Source organism: Eulemur rufifrons, chromosome 16, assembly GCF_041146395.1.
Source record: "Eulemur rufifrons isolate Redbay chromosome 16, OSU_ERuf_1, whole genome shotgun sequence".
Classification (NCBI taxonomy): Eukaryota; Metazoa; Chordata; class Mammalia; order Primates; family Lemuridae; genus Eulemur; species Eulemur rufifrons.
The window spans coordinates 86,740,583-86,749,533 of record NC_090998.1 but is presented as its reverse complement, the minus strand read 5'-3'; positions in this window follow the sequence as shown (position 1 = coordinate 86,749,533).

Genomic DNA, 8,951 nt, shown 5'->3' with positions numbered 1-8,951 from the left:
CTATAACTAAAATGTACCTGTACAAAATACGTACAATAAAATAAAACAATGTTGACATTCATTGTCTGCTGGACAGCTGTTGAGTTAAAGGGGAAATCAGCAAGTGCTGAGAAGTGTTGAACACATACCAGCACCAAATGGGAAATTCCTCCCTGAGAGGAAGCGAAAGGACTGTAAAGGGAACAGCTTTTTGACAAGCAGGAGAAAGGTTTATCTTATTCTGTCTCCAGGCATCATCTGACCTCATCGCACAGCCAAGCCTCACAAGTCTATGCTTAGGAAAATGCTGCACTTGATGATGGATGTCTCTACCCACCTACCTACCTACCTACCTATGTATATTTTTTCAGTGCTCTGAAAAAAAAAAAGCAGGACCAGATCATGGGTGGCAATTCATGGCATTCGTAAAGCCACGCTGACCGGCTGCACGCATGCCCAGCAGGCATTTCCGATTGAACACAGCCCTCCTTCCTGCAGAGCCGGGGTGCAGCTGTATGTTCTGAAATGCTGTGCTGTAGGCAGCCCCCAGTTGATCAGAGCTGACACCTGGTGACATCTCTGGTCGTCATAATCCCTCAGATTCCTTCCTCAAACGGAGCTCTTATGTTTCCCAACTCTGGTTTTCCAGGCAGGGAAAACGGGGGCTGAGATGACGGAGTCTGGAAAGCTGAGAGGGCCCACAAGCAGGCAGGCCCAGGGAGACCAGCTGTCCCCACCGTGTCTAATGAGAGACCTGAGCTGGCAGGGGGCCGAGTCAGGGGCCACCTTACACCAGGCAGAGATGGAGTGATGAGCCAGCAGCCACCGTGTGTCATGTCTGGTGTGGATCAGAGTGTGGACCTCGGACGAGGGGACAAAGAGGGAGCAGCTGGCAGGGGTGGAGGAGACACAGGCCCACCTGGGTCACGTTGCAGGAGGGAGGGGCGGCACCAGCTGGGGGCCAGGCAGCAGCCGGGGGCCCTGGAGAACCATCAGGTGCAGAGCGGGAAGCAGGAGGTGGCCAGGGCAGATGGGGGATGAGAGAAAAAGAGGAGAGGTGGGAGGGCCTTCCCAATCCCCCCACCTCCCAGCTCCCTCTCTAAGCAACTTCTGTGCCCACAGTTCTCAAGCACATCATGACGGAAACCACAGGTCCAGGTCTAGGATGAGTTACCCACCGCTGTCCTCGTCACTGCTATCCTGGCTAACGGGGCGAGGGGAGATCCAGAAGCACATTAACAGGGGTAAGAGAACTAATACTCACGTTCCAGACACTGTGCCAGGCACTTCCCGAGCATCATGTTTTGTTCTCCATTTTGCCAATGAGGAAACTGAGGCTCAGGGAGGTTAGGAAATATAGCTGATGGCTGGTAGAGCCAGGATTCAATCAAACACAGGTGCATTTGGCTCCAGAACTTTTGGCCCTTTGCATACACAAGGCTGCATAGAAGACAATTATACTAATGGAAAAAAGCCAGCAAAATTCCATTCTCACCCTCCCAGTAGACAATTTAGAAAAGCAAAGAAGAAAAGGGAATGCACGATCCCTGACTATGATCGTGGGGGAAAGAGAAAAGCCCTTTGGGTGGGTAGGCTGAGTGGCCGGGAGGAGTGGCCGAGGGCCCTGCTGGCTGGTCAGGCCGAGAGGGTCTCGCCTGTGCCTCCCCCTTCCTCCTGCCTGCCTGAGCCCTCCTGCCGCTGCCTCCACCCTCCCGGCCGATCCAGCGTCCCACTGGGCCAGCATTTCACTGGCTGCCCCTGTCCCCACCTTTGTGACCCCTGCGCCACTGACCCAGCACCGTGACCTCTCCTCGGATCGCTGCTCATTCTCCTTCTGGGTCCACCTGTCCCTACCACCTGGCCCCCTAATCCTTCCAACCCTGAGTCACATCTGGCCACACCATGCCCCTGCCTCAGCCTCCAGTGATCCCTGTTGTTTTCAGGAGAATGAAGTCCCTAATGTGACGGTCCATGCCTTGGGAAACCTTGGGGAGGTCCCTTCTGCCCTCAGTTGTCCCATCTGTGAAGTGGGCAGTCAGATAGGATGATCTCTAAGTGCTCTCCTAGCCCTGATATTCTGTGTTTCCAGGTGATACACGGAATGTGGCTTCAGGACAGAACTATTAGTATTTCACCTCAAAAATTGGAGGCTGGGGGGTAGGGGGTGGGGATGACTGCAGGGACCACAACTGACTCATTCACTTTGGCACCTGCTAACCCCTTGGTTTGAAACAGTCCTGCTGTCCAAACAATCTCCCCCAAGACTCCTACACATCCCTCAGAACCCCACTCAAGCATCTCCAATTCTGGGAGGCCCTCTGATTTGCTCCAAGTAGAGTTGATTACTTCCAACTACTGTCCCCCTCCTGAGTTACCTCTGTTATAGCCATTTGTGGGCCAGACCCTGGGCTGGATTCTGGGGACATGGGGGTGATAATAGCTGTGGGAGAAAATCGGCCAGAGCCCCTTGAGCACAAACCTTTGTTCAGAAACGCCAGGCCCAAGAAGACTCTGAAGGAGCCTTTAACTTGGAGAAGGAGAGTGCAATATTGCACGGGCCTTTAGCAAGGAGGCTCAGCCAGAGGTCGGCTAGTTTTGGATATAGTTGGTTGAGGATGGTTTTTGGAAGAGTGAGGAATTATTCTCGAAGATTAGCGGTCACTGTTTGGCGATTTGGATTTTATCATCGGGCAGGTGGGAGGGACAACTGTGGGGACAAGGACCCGTGAGGGCCACAGTGGAACATTCTCAGTCCTTCGTGGTCTCTTCAAGAGCTGCATTTATTGAGCACTTAGGTGCGTCAGACTGTTTTCTAAAAACATTGTGTTATTTACTCACTTGATCCTTATAAAACTGCCACAGGGGAGGTACTATTCTTCGCCCATTTACAGATGAGACTAAGGCTCAGAGTGGTTTAGTGACTTGCCCATAATCACACAGCTACAACACAGTGGAGTAAGGAATTAAACCCAGGCAATATTTAGCACTCACATGGGCACAACTGTAGACAGCTTTTAAAGTGTGCGCACAACTAGCATTTCATACACTGTCATGGCAACCTAGCAAGACAGGAATGACAGCAATTCTGAGTCCTGTTCTGCAGTTGAGGTTAGGAGGCCCTGAGAGTTTGTCGCCACGTCCCAGGCCACACAATGAGTTTGGTAGAGGGGGAGGGGATGTTGATTAAACTTGGGCTCACCACCAGCACTGAGGCCTGGCCCCTGTGACAGCCTGGGGACATCCCCTTCGCCGACTTGCTCAGACATTTTCCACCACCAGGGCTATGACACACCGATGCTCCCATCACAGAGCCTGGGGTGGGGGGGCTGTGCGAAAGCAAGGCAGGAAGCGCTGAGTGGCGAGAGGCGCAGGTGGGGGGTACCCAGATGACGATTCCAGGAAGCCAGGACGCAGAGGGGAGGGAGGGACCGGCAGAAGCCGCATCATCTTCCATTCCTCCGGGCCACGGAGGAGGCAGGCTACTGCCCTGTCTGCAGAGTCCCCAGCCTTGTGGGGGAGGGAGTGACCCTGGAGGACGCAGACACGTAAACCAGCAGTCACGACCCTCCGCAGCGTGGAAGAAAATCAACCTGGTCCCGTTAGCACAAATCTTTGCCGGGAAATGTTGCATGAGAACACTCCAAAGAAGCCTTCTAACCTCTTTAGCGAGGGGGCCCAGCCAGAGTTCAGCTAGTTTGGGAAATGGTTGAGGCTGGTTCTTGAAAGAGGGTAGAATTGTTCATTCATTTATTCATTCACTCAATACACATTTGGGAGAGCCTATTACATGCTCTGGCAGTGGACAAAACCTCCTCCTCCCTGCTCCTGCAGCCCTGTGGTCCCCGGGGCAGTGTGGGGCAGTGGTTATAGCCCTCACTCTGGACCTGGGCAGCCTGGGTTAAGTCCTGGTTCTGTTGCCTACCAGCTGTGACTTGGGGCAAATACCTAAGCCTCTCTGTGCCTCAGTTTCCCGCTCTGTAAAAGGAGGGAATGCCAGGACTGTCAGGAGGATGAAGGAAGTAAGTGCATGCAAAGTACTTAGGAGAGAGGAGCTGGGTGGGGGGCAGGTAGACAGGGACAGGGCTGTGACAGGCAGCCCAGGGGCTGCAGGTGTGGAAGCCCTGACGTGCTGGCCGTCCTCTCCGATACGCTGCTGCTGCCTTGGCGATGCTGCTTGGGGCAGGGCTGAGCTGGACGCCACTGCAGGCTGGGGCCTCTGTCACCGCCTTGCTTGTCCAGCCTCCTGTTCCTGGTGGCCCAGCTCCTCCAAGCACCCGGCTAGGTCTCAAGGGTAATGGTTTGAGGTGTGGCCTGAATCCCTAGTGACTAGATTCTAGGAAGCGTGAAAAATGCTGAAAGAAAGCTATGAGGTCTTCCTCCTCCCTCTCAAATCCAGCTGTGTTAGCTGCTGCCAGCCTAGTCCAGGGCCAAGGGCATTGTGTCCCTCCCAGTCCTGTCCCACTTGGCCCCTTTGAGCCTCAGTCTCCTCATCTGTAAAATGGGGTGAAGGGCACAAAGAACGGGGATCTGTCTTACAAGCTCCCTTTTGGCTGAACTAGTCTGTTCTGTGGCCTCTGGGAGGATGGGGAGGGGACTCTGCTCACTCTTTAAAAAGACACAGCAAATTTGTCACGAGAGTCTTTCCCCAACTCCCATCTCAACTTGAAATTCCCTGGGCAAGGTACTGCCTGGAAGAACCCAATGTGACATGTTTGGTAGGCAACCCATTACTCATTCGTTATAACGTGTTTGTTGAAATCCTACTATGTGCGCTGGACTCTTCAAGTTGGACATTTCGATTTGAGGGAGCTGGGGTTGGGGAACCCCAGTGTTTGGGTGGGGGTCCCAGGCCAACAGTGCAATGATTCTTGGAACAGTTTGTGTAGGAGGGCACCTGCCAGGGCGCTGGTCCGAGCAATCAGCCAGGACCAGAATATGTCGGCAAGAGAGTTCTATTGCTTGTGATTTATGCAAATGTAAACTAACAATGAAAGCTTTACTGCTGGGATCCCAAACCCAGATGCTGACGGGGGTGGAGGCTGGGTAGGTAGTATTAATAGCAACAGTAATGACAATGATTACAGCAATGTGTAGTAAGCACTTAGCAGGTGCAGGCACGGTTCTAAGTTCCTCCCATAGGTTATGTCTTTTAATTCCCACAACAACACTTAGGGTTATTGTCTCATTTTCTCTATGAGGAAACAGAGGCACCATAAGATCAGATAACCTATAGCTCAAGGTCATGTGGCTAACAAGCGGTGGAGCCAGGACCTGAACCCAGGCTTCTGACTCTAGTAACAGTTTGTAACCCACACAGTGTGATACAATAGGGAGTGGTGGGGTCTGTGTCAAACTGAAATTGCTCCAGGGCAGCCGGCACTGATTGTTGCCATGTTGGGAGGCAGACCAGATCTTCTACATTTTTAGGAGAGGCAGGAAATTCCACTTCTTATGCAAAGCATCCTTATTTTTAAATATTGGCCGCTAATTTTAAAAATTGAAGACAAGCAGGCCAAGAAAAATGTGTCTGCACACTAGAAGGGAGAAGAAAGGAAAGCCATCCAACACGATTTGTTGTAAAGGTCACTTCTTCCTGAGCCTGGCTGGGCTGGGTGCTCTGTCCCCCAGCCCCCTGCTCTCTGAGGCCGGCTGTGACCCTCTGCAGGCCATGAGCCTCATGACCCACCATCCGTCGCCAGATCCCAGCACCTGCCACAGGCTGCTCATTGAATGCACGTGTCGGGTGGTAACTGGGTGCAGGGGAGGAAGGAGAGAAGAAAGGAAGGAACAGAGGGACGCAGTTACAGGTTCTGAGAAACCAACGTGGACAGAAGAAGGGACAGAGACCACTGGCATCGGGAGCCCTCTCTGCTCACCAAGTCAACAGCGGCCTGGTGACACAGCTTACCGGGGAGAAGAGAGGCGTTCGGGGAGACCTGAGTGAGTGCTGGGGCTTCCCATGAAAGCACAGCCTCCCAGGAGAACCTTGGGTGCCCGTGATCTTGGACAGGGCTCCCTTCGAGGGCAAGAGCCGGATCTGAAAACTGGACTGTCCGCAGGAGGGGATGTGTCTGCAACATTTGGAGGCAAGAAAAAAAAAAAGTTAAAAATTGGAATTTTGTGTCCTTTGGAAATTTTTATTAACTCTCTGCCTAAGGTCTATGTGTAGAGTAATGACGTTGCTCTTGTATTTTATTTTTTAGGATTTATTTTTGGATAGAATACTGAGAAGGGCACGGGACTGGGAACCAGGTCACTTACGTGGGTTCCAGTCCCAACTCCGTTGCTGTGTGACCTTGGGTAGTCTCCACCCCCTCTCTGGGGCTCTGTCTGCCGTGTCTGTTCCAGGAGCCCTCTTGCTGGGACACCGCGGTGGAGGAGAAGGTCAGACTGGGTGACGCATGCAGAGTTTCCATTCTGTGACCCCGACATGGCTCGAGGCAGCACCTCTCAAACCCCAGCCCGTGCTCAGCGTCCGCGTCCCCGACCGCCCGTCTGCGGAAGCAGTGAGGGGGCGGCTGGGGGCCTGGTGGGTGCGTCCCAGTGGAACCTTCAGACAGAGGCCAGAGGCCGGGCCCCTGGGCTGGGACAGAAGGGGTGGAGTGGGAAGGAGGGAGGGACACAGAGATGGGAAGGGTGGCACTGGGAACGGGCCACTGGCTCTGAAGTCAGAGCGTCCTGGGTTTGGACCCTGGCTCCCAGCACGTCCTGGCTGTGTGGTCACAGCCCTCTCTGGTCACACCCTCTCTGAGCCTCTAGTTTCTCACCTGTCAAATGGGGAGAAATGACCATTTTTCTCACTGGGATGAGGCCCATCTTGGGCCCGGTTAGCTGTATTATAAGTCAGATGACACTTAGGGACCATGAGCCCCTGTTCAGGTGGAGGAAGACGGGCCACCGAGGTGGTGACTCCTGAGAAGTCTCACACATGAGTCAGTCACAGGCCACCCTGACGCACTCTTGCTCCTAGAAGCCCCTAAGGGGCATCCCTAAGTGTCGCTGAGGGCCTGTCCTGCGGTGGGGGTGGGAGACAGAGGGGAGGCAGCGCCACGGCCAGGGGCCTGCCCTCTGCCCGCTCCTCTCCCCGGGCTCTGCTGCTTCCTTCCAGAGGAGCAACTGAACCTCATTATTTTTCCTTTTCAGTCTTTTTCGTGTTCTTTTTCTTGTTGTTGTGCTTGTTCTTTTTTGTGGCCGTGTTGAGGCTCAACACCAGTTTAATGGATGAGCAAGCGAGTTGCAGTACCTACACTGTGCATTGGACAGAGGGGACACAGTGGCCTCCGGGGACCCTGCCTGGGTGGGAAACTGTGCCCAGTAAGCAACTCTGTGAGTTTCCCTTCCATCCAGCAGCAGGGTGACTCCGGCTCCAGAGGCCTGCGGGAGCGAGCAGGGAGCAGGTGACACTCGTGTTTTCGAGGCAGTGGCTCAGGTGCAGAGAGAATACGCTTCAGCAGTGACTCAAGGACTCCAGGCCACATGGAACCTGTGGAACACTGGTCCTCGCATTGTCAATAGCCAGCCTGCACCTGCCCCTCGCCCCACCTGTCCGGGGCTGAACTGTGTCCTCCAAACAGCACATTGAAGTCCGCATGTGTCTGTGTCTCCGTGTCCAATTTCCTTCCTTTTTTAAAGACACCAGTCACATGGAATGCAAGGTCCACCCTAATCCAGTATGACCTCATATTAACTTGTTTACATCTGCAAGGACCCTATTTGCAAATAATGTCACGTTCACCTCTTCATCTTGCGTGGGGAGAGTCCAGCCCACCCTGGAGAAGGCTCTTTGCTAAGCTGCAGCTCTCTCTGAAACCCCCTGGGGAGGCCCAGGGGCTGCGGTGAGGAGGTGAGGGGGTGGGCTCCGTGAGCCCCAGCCAGACACTGTCTAGACAGGTGTCTGCAAGGACGGCACAACAGACGTTTATCCTTTCCCAGTTCCGGAGGCTGGGAGGCCAAACTCAGGGTGCCAGCGGCGCCATGCTCTCTCCGCAGGCTCTAGGGGAGGAGCCTCCCGAGTAGCTTGGACTACAGACACGTGCCACCACGCCCTTGGACTACAGTCACGTGCCTCCACGCCCTTGGACTACAGGCACGTGCCACCACGCCCTCGGACTACAGGCACGTGCCACCACGCCCTCGGACTACAGGCACGTGCCACCACACCCGGCTAATTTTTAAAATTTTCTGTAGAGATGAGGTCTCCCTATGTTGCCCAGGCTGGTCTCAAACTCCTGACCTCCAGTGACCCCCATCCTCGGCTCCCCAAAGCGCTGGGATTACAGGTGTGAGCCACCGCACCCTGCCCCTTATGATTCTTCGACTCCCCACCTGCCTGATCCTTAGCTGCTGTGCTAACTCCTCTGTGGTGGAAGGGGAAAAGGGCTATTATTATTTTTTAAGGGGGATTATATATTTTTTATTTGTTTTTTTTTTTTTTTTTTTTTTTTTGAGACAGAGTCTCACTGTGTTGCCCCGGCTAGAGTGAGTGCCGTGGCGTTAGCCTAGCTCACAGCAACCTCAAACTCCTGAGCTCAAGCGATCCTCCTGTCTCAGCCTCCCGAGTAGCTGGGACTACAGGCATGTGCCACCATGCCCGGCTAATTTTTTCTATATATATTTTTAGCTGTCCATATAATTTCTTTCTATTTTTAGTAGAGATGGGGTCTCACTCTTGCTCAGGCTGGGCTCGAACTCCTGAGCTCAAACGATCCGCCCACCTCGGCCTCCCAGAGTGCTAGGATTACAGGCGTGAGCCACCGCGCCCGGCCTATATTTTTTATTTGTTCAGGTATAATTTACATGAGTGAAATTTTATCCTTTTAAGGCTACATTTCTATGGATTTTGACAAACAATACACTCATGTAACCACTACCGCAGTCAGGATATAGAATACGTCCGTCACCACAGAAAGTTCCCTGAGCGCCTTTGCAGTCAGTCCCCTCCTCCCATCCCCAGTCACTTGCCATCAGCGATC